The sequence below is a fragment of the Giraffa tippelskirchi genome, chromosome 5 (genome assembly GCF_054371585.1).
Source record: "Giraffa tippelskirchi isolate mGirTip1 chromosome 5, T2T-mGirTip1v1.2.pri, whole genome shotgun sequence".
NCBI lineage: Eukaryota > Metazoa > Chordata > Mammalia > Artiodactyla > Giraffidae > Giraffa > Giraffa tippelskirchi.
In genome coordinates, this window is record NC_137279.1 from 23,577,629 (window position 1) to 23,595,317 (window position 17,689).

Below are 17,689 nucleotides of genomic sequence, written 5' to 3' on the forward strand. Positions count from 1 at the left end.
ATGGCACCTGTGTGGGAGAGTCCTACCTTCATTAAAACAAGAAGGACGACTTTCTCAGATAAATTCTAAACCTCTGTAGAGTGGTCCTTTAGGTCTGGCTGCCAATGCCCAGATCAGGATTTTACGTGACCTGGTACGGAAGGAAAAAACACCTTGAACTTGGAACTAGACAGACATGGGTTCAATTCTTGCCTTGACCACTTATTAGCTGCCCTTGAACAAGTCTTTGAATCGCTCAGCTTCATTTCCTTTACATTTAAAATGAGGATAATTATGTCTCACCAGGGCAATGGTTAGAATCAGAATCAAATTGAAAAAGAAAGTACATTTAATGGGCTATATAAATTGTACGGTTCTATAAAAATGTAAGGGGGTTTTATTATTATTATTAATCTTTCCCCTTGAAGTCACCAAATCAGATGGGCTGTGTAGGTGTAGGATTTGGGCAGCATCGTAGGCCCAGATGTGCAGCTTTTTAACTGCATATAATATTTGAAGGCCATAATTATAGAAGTCTCCTTCCATCAGAGCAATGACGGGTATCTGCTTCTCTTTTTACTCCTCACCTAATGTGATCAAAATCAAAGAAGTGAATGGTCTCCTAAAGCGAATGCAGGTTGTACACTGACCAAGAGCTCCTGGAAGCTCACAGGGCTAAAGCAGCCAGGGTTCCACTTACTAAGCCACAGACCCACCCCATTTGCAGCTGAGGCCACCCAGAGGGGACACTTTTTTTTCTGTAATCCTCATCAGTGTGCTAGTTGAACCAGCAGTAGCCCTGAATCTGAGCATCTTTCAATGGCTTAGATGTCTCTGTGGTTTTCCTGTCTCCCAGCCAGAGAAGCCTGACATATTCCAACCTAGTGAAGCTCAAGTTTTATGCCAACATTAGAACTTTCAAATAAACAGACTTCTGATAGGGGCTGGTTGTTGAATGAAGAAAAGGAAGTAACCACAGACTCAGAGACTTCAAATGGAAAAACACTTTAGAGATGAGCCAGCCCCTCCCCCTCACTTCACAGATGAGCAAACTAAGGTTCAGAGAGGGAAGTGTGTGCTGGGGTCAACAGCTGGTTAATGGGGGAACCAGCATCCAAGTCCTCGAACAGTGAACACTCTCTGGGGTTTCTATCACCTAGACCTTCCATGCCTCACACACGGGGGCACAGGCAGGCACTCAGAGGCTGGCAGAGGGGAGAAGTGGAAAGATTGTACTTAAAGGCTGCATCTTCCCCCCAGTGGCCCCTGGGCGTAACCAGGAACAGCCCCTCCTTTAAGGGGCTTCTCAGGTGGTGTTAGTGGTAAAGAACCCACCTGCCAATGCAGGTTAGATGTAAGACATGTGAGTTCGATCCCTGGGTCAGGAAGATCCCCTGGAGGAGAGCATGCCACTCCACTCCAGTATTCTTGCCTGGGTCTCACAGAGTTGGATACGACTGAAGCAACCTAGCACGCACGCACACACGCTGCTCCTTTGCGGCAGTCTCCCTATCACACCCAAGCCTTCTGTTTCATCAGTGTCAAGCCTCAAACTGTTCTTAAGAATTCCTAGAGATTCCCTCAAGAAGGGATACAATACTGGGTGCCTTAAGGAACTAAAATATGTGTTTTTTTTGGTTTTTTCCTTAATCATTTTTTTTTTTAATTAGAGGATAACTGCTTTGCAATGTTGTGTTGGTTTCTGCCATACGACAATGTGAATCAGCCATAAGTATACATCCCCTCCTTCTTGAGCCTCTGTCCCACCCACCCCCACCCCATCCCTCTAGGTCCCAAGTTGAGCTCCCTGTGTTACATAGCAGTTTCCTGTATCTGTTTTACACATGGTAGTATATATACGTCAGTGTTACTCTCAATGCAGCCCACCCTCTCCTGTCCCCACTGTGTCCACAAGTCTGTTCTCTATGTCTGTATCTCTATTCTTGCCCTGCAAATAGGTTCATCAGTACCATTGTTCTAGAGTCCATATATATGCCTTAATAGACAACATTTGTTTTTCTCTTTCTGACTTACTTCACTCTGTATAACAGACTCTAAGTTCATCCACCTCAATTCAACTGACTCATATTCATTCCTTTTTATGGCTGAGTAATATTCCATTGTATATATGTACCACAATTTCATTATCCCGTCTTCTGTTGATGAACATCTAGGTTGCTTCCATGTCCTGGCTATTGTATATAGTGCTACAGTAAACATTGGGATACGTATGTCTTTTTGAATTATTAAAACCTATTTATTAGTGTTTCATGGAACTTGTCATGAAGGCTATTTTCAGACCAGTGGGTCTGGAAATACACATGGGTATTTCATTTTTAGGGTCATCATTACACATCAAAATGGTAGTCAACTCACTGTTCAGCGGAAAGCCTATAAGTGAATCACAGGAACTCATGAGACTTATCACAGGCACAAAAGAGACAAAACAGTGGCAGACAGACTTTCTCCCTCTCTAAGCACTGGAAGGAAAATCTGCAACACAGTTTTGGATAGACAATCCCCAGGGCTACGGAGCAGCTCAGGTTTCTGACATGTCCCCCGCATCAGCCCGAGCCATCTGAACAGAGCACCACTGGGGACATGAGTGGGAGACCAAGCAAGGGTAGCTGAGCTCCCAAACAAACTCCACCCAAACACAAGATTCCTTTCTGAGGGTAACTCCCAAGGGACTGTGGCAGCATCCGACGCGAATCCCGGCCCTGGGAAGAGGCTTCCTCCCACGCTTGTAAGCAAACTGCTCCATGGAATTTGTTGCTAAGAAATGAAAGGAAACCTAATCACAGCCATATTTCTTGATCAGAACAGAAGATTTGTAAGTCATTACAGACTCTCAACTGTCTTTCTCTTTTTAACAAAGAGCAAGCTTTGCTCTCAACTGTCTATAACTCATTCCTCTTGGGATGTTTTTCAGTAGACTTTTATTCTTCTTAAACATGACCCTGATTTCAAGCTGGATAAGCTTAAGGAAAGCCCATCCACAACTTCGTTTAGTTTTCCAGGCAAGTTAGAGAAGAGAGTTGGCAGGAGAGAGGGGAAAAATGTAATAGCAATAAGGATGTAAAATCGCTCAGTCGTGTCCAATTCTTTGTGACCCCATGGACTATACAGTTCATGGAATTCTCCAGGCCAGAATACTGGAGTGGGGAGCCTTTCCCTTCTCCAGGGGATCTTCCCAACCCAGGGATTGAACTCAGGTCTCCCACATTGCAGGCGGATTTTTTTACCAGCTGAGCCACCAGGGAAGCCCTCAGCAATAAGGATAGTTGTATGTAATAATATTAATACTTTTAGTCTTCTATTGTCCTTTTCAGGACAAAAATTGGGGGTACATAGGTTTAGAAAGCATCACTACGAACAAAGCTAGTGGAGGTGATGGAATTCCAGTTGAGCTATTTCAAATCCTAAAAGATGATGCTGTGAAAGTGCTGCACTCAATATGCCAGCAAATTTGGAAAACTCAGCAGTGGCCACAGGACTGCAAAAGGTCAGTTTTCATTCCAATCCCAAAGAAAGGCAATGCCAAAGAATGCTCAAACTACCGCACAATTGCACTCATGTCACATGCTAGTAAAGTAATGTTCAAAATTCTCCAAGCCAGTCTTCAGCAATACATGAAACGTGAACTTCCAGATGTTTAAGCTGGTTTTAGAAAAGGCAGAGGAACCAGAGATCAAATTGCCAACATCCACTGGATCATCGAAAAAGCAAGAGAGTTCCAGAAAAACATCTATTTCTGCTTTATTGACTATGCCAAAGCCTCTGATTGTGTGGACCACGATAAGCTGTGGAAAATTCTTCAAGAGATGGGAATACCAGACCACCTCACCTGTCTCTTGAGAAATCTGTATGCAGACCAGGAAGCAACAGTTAGAATGGGACATGGAACAACAGACTGGTTCCAAATAGGAAAAGGAGTACGGCAAGGCTGTATATTGTTACCTTGCTTATTTAACTTATTTGCAAAGTACATCATGAGAAATGCTGGGCTGGAAGAAGCACAAGCTGGAATCAAGATTGCCAGGAGAAATATCAATAACCTCAGATATGCAGATGACACCACCCTTATGGCAGAAAGTGAAGAGGAACTAAAGAGCCTCTTGATGAAAGTGAAAGAGGAGAGTGAAAAAGTTGGCTTAAAACTCAACATTTAGAAAACTAAGATCATGGTATCTTGTCCCATCACTTCATGGCAAATAGATGGGGAAACAGTGGAAACAGTGGCAGACTTTATTTTTTTGGGCTCCAAAATCACTGCAGATGGTGATTGCAGCCGTGAAATTAAAAGACGCTTACTCCTTGGAAGGAAAGTTATGACCAACCTAGATAGCATATTAAAAAGCAGAGACATTACTTTGCCAACAAAGGTCCGTCTAGTCAAGGCTATGGTTTTTCCAGTAGTCATGTATGGATGTGAGAGTTGGATGGTAAAGAAAGCTGAGTGCTGAAGAATTGATGCTTTTGAACTGTGGTGTTGGAGAAGACTCTTGAGAGTCCACTGGACTGCAAGGAGATCCAACTAGTTCATCCTAAAGGAAATCAGCCCTGGGTGTTCATTGGAAGGACTGATGTTGAAGCTGAAACTCCAATATTTTGGCCATCTCATGCGAAGAGTTGACTCATTGGAAAAGACCCTGATGCTGGGAAGGATTGGGGGCAGGAGGAGAAGGGGACAACAGAGGATGCGATGTCTGAATGGCATCACCGACTCCATAGACATGGGTTTGGGTAGACTCCGGGAGTTGATGATGGACAGGGAGGCTTGGCATGCTGCAGTTCATGGGGTCGCAAAGAGTCGGACATGACTGAACAACTGAACTGAACTGACTGAGGTTTAGAGATGCGTGTGGAGGCAAGGGTTTGGGGGTGGAGAATTAGGCAGGGGAAACTGGGACATTCAATTAGCTTTAGTGTCATGGGAGCAGAATGGCATGCAGTGCACATGCTGGGTCTTAACCTAAATGAGATGTGACTGTGGCCACCTTAAATAAGAAAAGAGGAAAGCTGCACACGAGCCCAGAGCCTCTGAGATCCTGAGGCTGTGTCTTTGCAAAATTTCTGATCCTAGCTCCCTCTGCAGCTCCACCAAAGGGACAGAGCACCAGCTTTCAAAAGCCCCTCTGATGTAAAGGCTCCACAGCAGCCCAGGGCCCCAGGGAGCCTCTCAGGCACACTGGCCCCAAATCCCCCAGGAACTAACATTGGGGTCACAGTGACTTTCCCAGCGATCAGGGACAGGGAGTAAACACATGTCCACCCAACTTTTCTTGCTCGCACAGATCTGCAGTGTGCACGCTAGGCTCTCCATAGCTATTGGTTGAGTCGTGGTGCTAAGACTTTGAGGCACACAAAAGTGACAGCCGCTGCTCCCTCCCACCACCCCCACCAAGGCTGCTCTACCAGCCCATCGAGCATATCATGGTTGTTTATGCTCTGCTGGGGAGAAGCAGTGGGGCTGGAAGAGGACACGCCACTCTCAGGGCCAGCCCTGCAGATGCACCCCATCTGTCGGGCTCCTTTCTGATTCTTGCCTGATGGCTCCCACCCTCCCCTCCCTCACTCCACCTTCCAGTCCTGACCTGAAACGTCCCCTCCTGCCCAAGGCCCACAGTCTGCCGAGCGGCAGTTGCCAGTGCAGTGACGGCCGTGGCCTAGATGCAAACCTCCAGACTGATTACGTGGGTGACCCACCCTATCCCATAATGAGACCTCCCAGGGAGAGGGGAGCACACGGGCACAGTGCACCACCCAGACATGACCTGCTTGCTCAGAGTGCTCCTGGTTTCCAGAAGAGAAACTCAGGCCCTTCCCTGCAGGATGTTTGGCCCAATGCCTTCTCTGGCTCAAGAGAAAAGCAACGATGTGCCGGGTGACTTAGGACACTCGCTGCTTTCCAACTACTGTGTTTGTGCAGTTTTGCATGGAGATATTATTGACCCCTTTGAGGAAAGAGCTGATTTTTACTGTGTTTTCAGTGGATAGATGGCACAGGTTTCCACAGTGGGGTGTGGAAAGAATATCTCATGTTTAGGTAGAAATATTGCATTTCCCCCACCCTGTCTGGGACAAGAGGAAGGGACACAGTCACAGGGCATGTGACACATGGGGAAGAAGGTCTGATGCTCCTGACTGACATTTTCCAGGAAAAAGTCTTCAGATGTTTTAAAAAAATAAATTATTCCTTCAAGAAGGAATACTTCAACCACTGAGGTATGTGGTCATTCAGTATTTGGTACTGGAGGGAATGAATAAATACACACCAAAAAGATAATCAAATCAACAATGTTATACTTCTTAAACCTTAATAATGGAAACTGTACCATTGTTTTCCGTTTATCCTCTATCAGTTTTCCAGAAATTTTGTATTATCTCCTGCCATTTTTTTTTATGGAAGTGAAATTCACATTACAGAAAATTAATCATTTTAATGTGAACAATTCAGTGGCATTTAGTACATTCACGAAAGGGATTGATTGAAAATTTTAGTTGCTCAGTCGCGTCTGACTCTTTGTGATCCCATGGACTGTAGCCCGGCAGGCTCCTCTGTCCATGGAATTTGCCTGGCAAGAATACTGGAGTGGGTTGCCATTTCCTTCTCCAGGGGATCTTCCTGACACAGGGATTGAACCTGGGTCTCCTGAATTGCTGGAGGATTCTTTACCGTCTGAGCCACAAGGGAAACCCATAGTACATTCACAGCGTTGTATTAATAGCATCACCACCTCTAGTTCCAAAATATTTTCGTCATTGCAAAATAAACCCCCAGGCCCATTAAGCAGTTACCTGTTATTGCTCCCTCTTCCCAGCTCCTGGCAATCTGCATTTATGGATTTATCTATTCGGATATTTCCTATAAATGTATGCCCTTTTGTGTCTGGCTTCTTTCATTTAGCTTAATGTTTTCAAGGTTCATTCACGTTTTAGCCTTTACTGGTGCTTCGTGCTCTTTGTGGCTGAATAATTATTCATTCTGTGTATTTACTATAATTTGTTTAACTGTTCATCTGTTGATAGACGCTTGGGTTGTTTCTACCTTTTGGCTATTGTGAATAGTGCTGTTATGAACATGTAAGTACAAGGATTTGTTTGAGTACCTATTTTCAATTGTTCTGGATAGATACCTAGGAGGAGAATTTTTAGATCATAGGGTAACTCTATGTGTAACTTTTTGAGGAACTCATCAAACTGTTTTCTCCAATGTTTTAATCAGCAGATGTAAATTCACTTCCTTTCTTGGAGATAAGAGGCATATGAAGTAGCATCCTTTCCCACGCCTGCTCCCTTATTTGTTGCCTTTGATCTTATGCTTTAAGGAAAGATATTAAACTCTGCTTCTTGTTGTCCTAGAGATGCAGAGTTATTTGGATGCTTGGGATAGAAAATATTTGGGGGACTTCCCTGGTGGTGCAGTGAATAAGAATCCACCTGCCAATGCAGTGGACATAGGTTCGATTCCGAGTCCAGGAAGATTCCACATGCCGCAGAGCAACTAAGCCTGTGTACCAAAACTACTGAGTCTGTGCTCTAGAACCCATGAGCTGCAACTACTGAGCCCACACGCCACAGCTGTAGAAGTCTGTATACTCTAGGGCCCATGAGCCACAACTAATGAGCCCCTGTGCCGCAACTGCTGAAGCCCGTGCGCCTAGAGCCTGTGCTCTGCAGCAAGAGAAGCCGCTGCAATGAGAAGCCTGTGCACCACAACTCGAGGCTAGTCCCCACTCTCTGCAACCAGAGAAAGCCCGTGTGCAGCAATGAAAACCCAGCACAGCAAAAAATAAATAAATTATAAAAAAAGAAAATATTTGGGTAAACTACAAATCCTTCTTGGTGCGGTTAAGTAGTAAGCAATAGGTAACACCAGCAGCATTTCTGGAGGACTGTTCATGTGCCAGGCATTACATTAAGAAAGTCATATCCTTGCTCTCACTTAACCCTCATAGTTCAACTATGATACCTATTTGACATAGGAGGAAAACTGAGGTCTCTACCAAGAGCTAAGTTCTCTTCCTCTGGCTCCAGAGTGTTATTGATAAGCCTCTCCTACAAAGAAACTGCAACTGCCACCAATGATGAATCAGAAGCTGTTCTGTTACGGTCTACTTTGGCAGATGGATAAAGACGCAGTTATAATACAGTATGACCAGTGCTATGACAGGTGTGACAATAGGGAAGAAGTACACTTAGCTCAGCTCTAGGTGACAGACTTACCAGAGGAGACAAAATCTAAGTTCCTGTTATTATTTCATTTATAAGTAAATGAGCTTTTGTGCCACTTGGTGAAGTTGGACCCTCCCCCATCCTCCTTTGGCACCACCAGTTCATCATGCCCTGTGCCCAGTGTCTGGCCCACAGTAGGCGCTCATTAAACACAGGTTAATAAACACATGTGCTTCTGCAGATGGAACTTCCAGGCCCCATCACGCTGCTACAGCACTGCAATGCCTGAGACTCAACTCATTTGCTTTCTTGAAACAGTTGTGGGGGCTTCCCTGGTGGCTCAGTGGTAAAGAATCCACCTGCCCAGGCAGAAGACATGGGTTCCATCCCCAGTATGGGAAGATTCCACATTCTCCAGAGCAACTAAGCCTGTGCATCACAACTACTAAGCCTGTGCTCCACGACACAAGAAGCCCACACACCACAACCAGAGCGTGGCCCCCACTTGCCGCAACTAGAGAACAGGCTGAGCAGCATGAAGACCCAGCACAGCCCAAAATAAATAAATTAATAAGCAGCTGTGGCCCAGGTATGAGGGAAAGGAGATGAGGAAAGGCCTAGAATAGCCTCCTTGGTACTTTCAGTCTGGAGACATGAGTAGACAAGAGAAGGTGGGGAGCAGGGTGGGGAGAGGGGCGAGGCTGTGAAGACATCTCCCCTTGCCGAAGTGAGGAGTCTGTAGAGGTGCCTGGGATCCTGGAGCAGACACAGAATGAACTGCTAAACCACTTTCTGAAACTCTAAGTTCTCCACTTCATCTCAGGGTTGAGTTGTTGCATCCAGACTTCCAAGCTCATGACTATCCTGTATCTGAGGCAATTCACCTCGGCCTGCAGGAACACGCAGCAGCAGCCTGGTGGAAAGATCTCGACTCTCCCCAGTGGATGATTCTCGCTCCTCTTTCCCATGGGTTTTTGGTGAGATTCGGCCCTCACTTACCTTCCTTGGTTCACACTCAGCTCCTCTCTACAAAAGGAGAGTTGTAAAAACTCTTGGGAGCCCTGCTGGCCTTGCTTTAGAAGGCAGAAGCTGTCCCAGCCTGGCTCTGGCTGCATTTTATTTATTTATTTACGTTGGGCCACGCTGGGTCTTCATTGGTGTACGGGCTTTCTCTTATTGTAGTGAGAAGAGGCTGTTCTTCTTTGCAGTGTGCAGCCTTCTCATTGCTGTGGCTTATTTTGTTGTGGAGCCTGGGCTCCAGGTGCATGGGCTTCAGTAGTTGCAGCTCATAGGCTCTAGAGCTTGGGCTCAGTAGTTGTGATGCATGGGCTTAGTTGCCCCGGACCAGATCTTCCCAGACTAGGGATCGATCCTGTGTCCCCTGCACTGGCAGGCAGATTTCTTAACCACTGGACCACCAGGAAGTCCCTCTGGCTTCATTTTTTTCTCACACACATTTCTTAAGTGTCTTTGTGTCTGCCGGACACTATCTTGGAGGCCGTGAGGGAATTTAAAAACCAAAACCAGGCACAGGCCCCACCTTCAGGGGCCTACTGCCTATTCCTAGGAAGCTGCCCAGCCCAGCCGCAGTCATGCCCCTCCATCTAGAGGTGGAAGAAACAGCCTTGCCCCCCAGAATTAGAGCCTGTCCTGGGATCTCTGCTTGCAGGTGCCACCGTTTCTTTGCCCACCACCCAGGCTCTGGCCTGTGCCACTTGTGGCATCCCCAACACCTGCTTCATCCCTACTTGGCTGGTTCTCCAGGCTCTGACCAACTTACCTAAGTCATAAGCTGCTACTCTGGGTTCCTAACCCCAACTGTGAAAGCAAGGCCTTCTTGTTCTGCACAGGCCCCAGTCCTGGTCCCCTCCACTGCTGTAGCCCAACCCTGTTATAGCACCTATGACCTGGCCCTGCAGAGGCCTCTGCAAAGCTCGTGGAGATTTGAGGGCTCAGGTTCCCAGGGATGACTGTGGGCAACCTGACCTGGAGGAGGTTACATACAGCCCCACACAGACACTCTCAACTCTCCCATCCCATAACCATTCAGTCGGTTCACTAACCAATTGACAAGCATTTATTGAGCATCTACTATGTGCCAACACTGAACTAGGCATGGGGGATTCCTAGAGGAGAAAGCTCTCAAATAGTCTACAATCAAGTGGAAAAGCAGATACGAACAGCATCTGTACCACAAGTATACAATAGGAAGACTACATAAGTATCCCACAGTATCTTACACACATTGTCAGGGAGGTAGGTAGGAGAGAGGGACAGAAATGTTCAATTGTGATGATCTCTATCTAACCGTGATTCCAGAAAAAGTCCCCAGGTCACTAAATTCTCCTTTCTCTTGCCCTGTGTGCTGAGGGCTGTTCAGTACACATAGGTCAGTGTTTGCTCTAGTTTTATAGGCCAGAGCATTCCTCATGGGCTGTGCCCGGGACACCCAAAGGCATCTTGCCGTACTACACACGGGAGTCATCAATCACTGTGGTCCCTTCTGCATCCTTGAACTCCCCACTGCTGGATTACAGCAGGGGTCACAAGCTCAACACCCACAGGGCCTGACAGATAAAACTAACATTTATGGAATGTGGGCCAGGCTCTGCTTTAACCACATGACAAAGATGATTAAACTTATCTGATTTCCATAACAATTCAATGGCAGAGGGTCTATTCTGATTATTGTTTTATAGCTGAGGGACAGAGGGGTAGAGGGACTATCCTAGGTCGGACAGCTAGTGAATGGAGGAGGGCAAGCAGCCTTTGACCCAAGCTGGTCCGCCTGAGAGAGTAGCACAGGTAGCGTGGGAATCCCTACAGGACTCGCTGCAAGCTGTGTCTCAGCCGACCTCTCTTCACTGATCACATCTACCTCACAGGCTTCCAGCTTGCAGCCTGTGATTTCCGGTTGCCCTTCTTACACAAAAAACTCATTTGGTTTCCACCAACCTTGGGCCAAATGTTAATAGTACTGTTACATGGGTAGGCTAACTGAGTGTGTGTGTGTGTGTGTGTGTGTGTGTGTGTGTGTGTGTGCACGTGTCTGTGAGAAAGAGTTGTTGTTTAATTACTCAGTTGTGTCCGACTCTTCCACCCCACGGGCTGTAGTCTGCCAGGCTCCTCTGTCCATGGGATTTCCCAGCAAGAATACTGGAGTGAGTTGCCATTTGGAGCAATCTCTTTGATCTTGGGCCAGCTGGAACTGACTTTGGTTACCCTCATGGCCCCAGATTGGAATTTGGGATTATCAACACATTTAAGAATATACAAAGGAATAAAGCATGTTTAGAGTTGAGAGGGAAGGAGGCAGAAAACTGACTAGCCACTCAGATTTTCTCACGCAATAATCTGCTTTCATGGTTAAACATGAAAAACAACCCCTGGGCAGGTCCTTGGCCCAGTGCATCATCTTGTTACCCCTGCTCTGTCCTTGGACATTCAAGTCAGAATAAGGAAGGAGGTGAGGAGGGAGAGCAAGTCTCCCAGTAGCATCTCTTCCCCTCAGGCCACAGCCTTAGGAACTCTCACCTTGGGCCAAGCTGTTGCCTGGAATGTCATGGATTAGAGCAGCTGGCTGGGAGAGTGAGCTGTTTGTTGCCATGGTAACAATGGCAGATTCAAACTCTCCAGATCTGGGCCTGGTGCCTGGGCCACATTGATTGGCTTCTTTCTCTGAGCCAGCTGTGCTTTCTTGAACATCCCGGAATCCCTTCATTCTCATCCTCACTGCATTTAATCATCCCATTCTCCCGGCAGGTGCCATTTCAAATCCCACCCTCCTTGAAGCCTTGCCTAGATTCCTCATTGGAATGAACAGCTTCCTTCCTGCTGCTCCCATAACCATTTGCTTGCGTTTCCCTTGGGACATTTAACTAGTCATGCTTCACTGTTCCCCTGTGCTCATCCATTTCCCAAGCAAAAAATAAATCCCTTGATTCACAGTCTGTGTCTTTAGCTTGGGATCCCTTACCCAGGTGGTTGGCAAGTTTCACATCTTGTTCGGCAGCATTAGCTGGGAGAGCCTTAGAAAAGAGAAGCTCCTTGAGTGCACAGTAGGTTCTCAACGGATGTGCAATGTATTGAACTGTGTGCCGTAGAGAGGGGAAAGGGCAGTTCCTTGGCCTCCTTGGACTCAATTGTGTCAACTACCCAGGCTCAGGGAGGGAAGAAAAAAGCCAGCCAAAGAGCTCCTCTTTTTGAGGGAAAAAAGCAAGGAGAACTTTTTGCAGTAATACCAGTGAGGTACTGAGACACTGAATGCAACACACACTTTCGCTACTCAATTGACTTGGCGTCTGAGAATTACCAAACGGAATGTTAGCAATTTGTGACAGCGAAATGTGTCAGGAACACAGCCAACAGAGGCTTTCCAAAAGCATGGCAATAGCCTCACTCTTGTGTGATATAATTATAATATTCAATATGGCACCCCGTGAGGCAAAGGCCCATATCCAATTGAGGCCAGCGACCTTTGGAAGTCAGGTCTCACTGCTGTCATTTCTGTTTCTTGGCACTGACAGCCTCACTGGAGATCCAAAAGTAGCCAGTCACCAAAAGAGGCCTGCAGAGTGTGCCTGCAGTCTGGAATGCCCCCAGCTATCTGGCATCTGAGCACATTCCGCGCCCAGGCTGAATGAATTCTCCAAACCCAGAATACTGAAATTCCAATTGGTACATTTGTTTCTTCTTTTCCTGAGTACCTTCTGTGTGGCCACAATGCTGGGTGCAAACCCATAAACCAGCCTGGCAGAGTGGAATGAGCCCTGGATATTTAGGGGCAGAAGAACTGCCATGTCTGCCATGATTGGCTGTGAGACCTTGGGCAACTCATTGAATTTCAGTAAACTTCAGTTTCCTCATCTATAAATATGGTCATTCACTAATTCAACAAATATTTTCCAAGAACAAAACAGGTGCAAATATTTTCCAAGAACAAACATGTCCCATCAAATATTTTTCCAAGAACAGAACAGGTGGGAGTAGCTTCTGTCTAGAAAGGAAGCAAAATGATTAAATAAACTGTGACTCTAAAGTGGGTCATGGGCTGTGGTGACGGTATAGGGACAGTGACGGGGTACAGGACAGGGGCTCTAATGAGGTCGTGGAAGGTTTCCCAAGGCGGGTGCTATTTCAGCTGAGACTAACTGTATAGAAACCAGGAGATTGGGGTGTACTGGTTGAGGTGGGATTGGGGGATAGTTGGGGGGATTTGAGATAAAGAAGCTTTCATGAGGCCCCAAAGCAGGAAGGACCACATATCTCAGGGAGTCTGAGAAATGGAAGGTTTTATAAACTGGAAGAGTGACTGGTTGCCATTGTTAGTTCCTCTCCTGTAGCTTTTTGGGAGTTAAAACAGTAAAGAGAGTATCACACTGGGAAATGGAAAAACTAGAACCTGGTCTGCCCTTGGCCACTGACCAGCTTTGCAATTTTAAACAAATTTTGAACACCCATTTCTGTTCTTTAGTTTATTCATCTGTGAAATAGGGCAAGAAATCCCTTCCCTTCTCACATTACAGTGGATTTAATGAAGAAATGTTTGCAGAAGAGAAGCTGTTAAAAAATTAAAATGACTTATAAGTGCAGGGTCTTTGCTAGGACTTTCCCCAGTCATAAATAAATTCAAGCCCATTCAGGCATCAGTTTTAAGACTGGAGAAGTGATTGCACTGCGGTTTTTTTCCCCCCTCCCCTCTGCCTCCCTTCCCAAGGGATCAGGAAATAAATCACAGTTTCTTTCTGATTGGTTTGGTGATATTTCATTTCAGTTCATAATCGGATTTTGTCTAAGGGAGAAAGTACACTATTAATAAAAGTGTTTTTTTTTTTTTAATTGTAATATTTGTGATTACCAAGCCTGGCTGGTTAGGGCAGACTGCCCATGAGCCCAGGGTGGTCCTTAATCCTGCTCTAGCCAAGGCATACTTTGAATTACCAGAGGGGTCAAGTAAGAGAATGAAACATTGACACTGCTACATCTCTCCTGCTCACCAACATTCAGGACTTTCCTGTTACACCAAACCTATGCTGAGCCTTCCAAGCCCCATGAAATCTCACCCACCTTCCTCAGGAGGTTTCTTCACTGCCTTCCCAGTCCCAAACTCTGTACGTGCTGTACACCGGCTCTTGCTTTCCCATCCTATCCAGCTCAGCCTAGCTTCCCTTCTCTCACTCGAATGTCCAAACCTCGATGTGATCACACCTGGTACAGGGGCCCCACACAGCCTCCATCTCCTCCAGGTTGCCTCGCCCTTAAAACCTAAGCCAACAACCATCACTCTCCTTTCTAACTGTGCATGCATTTTGGCACTTTCTGATATTTATCTTAGCCTTTAATAGCTTGTATTATTTTTGAAAATTAAACTGTGAAGAGCATTATCAGTTTATAAAGACTCTCATGTAATATAACTTGACTTTCACAACAACACTGAATGGTGAGTGGAGTCAGTGGAGTTATTATCTTCCCCTCTGAGAGATGGGGAACCTGAGGCTTGGGATTCAGGGATCTGCACTGTCGCCTGGCAGGACTTACCATGTTCTCAGTTTCATTAAGAAACTCTCCTAACTCTGCTCATTGTTACATGGCAGCCTGGATGGAAGGGGAGTTTGGGAGAGGATAGATACATGTGTATGTATGTCTGAGTCGCTGTGCTATTCACCTGAAACTATCACAACTGTTAACTGGCTATACTCCAATACAAAATAAAAAGTTTTTTTTAAAAAAAAAGAAATCCTAGGCTGGGAACCAGATCATACACTTCTCTTTTCCCCCTCAGCACCATGTTGATCACACAGCAGATACTTAAATAATATTTCTTGGAATGAAATCCACATGCAACTACCGGAAAAATAATTGGAATGGCATATTTCATTGATGCAAATCATCACTATTAGTACTATTAGCCTCCTCATGGATAAAGAACAGGATGCTTGCAGAATTATTTTTATTTTAGTGACCCAGTAAACAACTTCGGGGAGGCTCTCGCTTGTTCTATACAAACCTCTCCATTCCCACCCTCGCCCCCGGCAGTCAGTCAGAAGGCAGCCACCCCTGCAGTTTCTGCTCCTTCTGCTCACACCAAGCAGCCTGGCCCCACCGACTCTTGCCTCCTGGGAAGGATGGAATGTGCTTATCAGAACCTGCCCAGCAGGGTGGACATGCTTGACCAGCCCTTGGAAATCTGGGGTCATTTGGGCACACGGAGGATCCAGGCTGCCTAGCACCAGGCACCGCGAGGGGAAAGAGGAGCCTCACTGGTTGGGGTGGGGTCGGGGTGGGGTCCACCCATCCATCCATTCCGGGTTGGAGGCAGGAAGACCTTCCAGCATGGCAGCCAGTTTTCCAAGAACTTCAGTCCACTGTGACTACCTGGCAGAACTGAGGGGTGATGGCTGCTGCCCTGTCCCTACATCGGCCTGGAGTAACACCAGTCGTGACTCTTAAGAACTTGTGCAGTTCCTGAAAGCCTAGGTGCACATTCACACGCACTGCTGCTCTGACACAAGGACCCAGGCAGGTGCCCACTTCCAGTTGGTGGTTGACTTTGGAAAGTGCCTGTGTACAATCAGGTCTTCAGAACTGTACCAGCAGCCTGCCTCCCTCCCAGCCCCGTGCCTGGTGCCCTTCTGCAGAGGTGAACCGTGCTATCACTTTCTTGTGTCTCTTCCCAGATTTCCGCCGTTTGGGAGATAAAGAAATTGAGGCCCCAAGCAACTGAATGAGCTTCCTGAGGACACACGTTAAGTCACAGGTAAGAATTTGAACTGGCTTCTCTTACCACCATGAACTTCCCCTATGTTCCCAAGCTACCTTTTAGCCAAGAATTCAGCTTGTATGAAAATCTGCTGCTGCTGCTGCTAAGTTGCTTCAGTCGTGTCCGACTCTGTGCGACCCCATAGACGACAGCCCACCAGGCTCCCCCGTCCCTGGGATTCTCCAGGCAAGAACACTGGAGTGGGTTGCCATTTCCTTCTCCAATGCATGAAAGTGAAAAGTGAAAGTGAAGTCGCTCAGTTGTGTCCAACTCTTAGCGACCCCATGGATTGCAGCTCTGTCCATGGGATTTTCCAGGCAAGAGTACTGGAGTGGGTTGCCATTGCCTTCTCCAATTGTATGAAAATCTACAAGAGTATAAAATCTACAAGCGTATAAACAAATAAAGCCATTATTCAAAGCCAGGCCTAGGGGTCTGGAGCCTCATAGACTGTCTGCTGAGGGGCAGACAGTCTGCCCTCACTTCAAGGGCACCCCCAGGCCCTTCTCTGGCTGCTCTAAGCCAACTCCCATCTCTGGGACCCTCTTCTGCCTTCCAGTTAGCAGGGGCAGGGCTATACATCCTGACCGTTTTGCCCTATCAAAATGTTCCCACCCAATGTCCTATTTCTTCAAGATACTGATACTTTGAGGGTTGGTCTGATAAAATATATATACATACATACATTGGGCTGATAAAATATACATACATACATACATAGGGCTGCTAAGGAAAGATAAAGCTTAAGACTGGTGTAGAGCCTGCTAGGAGACAAGGTCAGAGTTCCCTGGCCTCTCCACCATCTCCCCCACCTCCCATTGGCCCCATATTCTTTCCAGAGTGTCTTCCATAATACTTTGAGGTCTCCAAGCCAGGATGGAGCAGAGGTGGTGGGTAGGGAGGGCGGGGTAGGGCTGAGGGAAGAGTGCGTGTGTGTGTGAGTGTGTGTGTGTGTGTATACTCTTTAGTATCTATGAGGAACTCCCCTACCCCCACAATCCCCAGTTTAAGCAGTTTCTTCCATCCATACTTCCAAATCACTCATGGGCAATGCCTGTATCCTCCTTTGGGAAGGTCATTTCAAGGGTGGAGAAGAAAAGATATTGATATGAGGGGCAAAGGCAGGCAAACTGAGGGTATCACGGATGAAGCAAAGCCAGTGGCAGTTCCAGAATTCCTCTAGAACAGGACTTAGGGGTAGCAATCTATTTGCACAGAAGCACCTAAAACTACATTTGATAAGACTGAGCAAATGTCACTTATATCAAAGAAAGAGGGTACTGAGGCAAAAAAGGGGGTGTTACTTGCCTGGGTGGGTGCTCCATCAATGTTTTAGCACATTCATATATATCTCCTACGCTCACCAACAGTTATTTATCAAAACAGTAAAAATACATCTATATCCACACTCGATGTTGGGGATACAGATGTAAATGCATACAGACAGGAAGTGAAGATTCATCCACCAGTAACATCGACTCCTCCGCACTACCCACCCTCTGTGGCCCAAAGTCTGACGAACCTGAACTGTTTCCACACTGTGCATTCCACAGGGGTGAGTTATGACTGGAATGAGAATATTTCTGCTCACTCCCTCTATGACTTGGCCTTTACATTTTAAGCCTTAATATTATAGTAAGGTAGCTTTCAGCTTTTAATTGCCCTGAACTTTTGTTAACATTAAATGAAGGGAGGAAATGGAAAGGAAAATAAAATTGTATCTGTATTGCTTCTGAGTTGCATAATTGTATATTTTTGCCACCCCATTAGTTT

The 17,689-nt window shown here is 46.3% G+C and overlaps 1 protein-coding gene across 2 annotated transcripts in view; it reads left to right on the forward strand.

The window, feature by feature from the left end:
• The window catches only part of KIAA0040 (KIAA0040 ortholog), a 41,156-nt gene that overhangs the window by 3,070 nt on the left and 20,397 nt on the right, over positions 1-17,689 (forward strand). For both annotated transcript variants that reach the window (XM_081494046.1, XM_081494045.1), the window contains exon 2: positions 15,834-15,913. The gene's annotated coding sequence lies outside the window, so the exon portion shown is untranslated. The remainder of the gene's footprint in view (positions 1-15,833; positions 15,914-17,689) is intronic.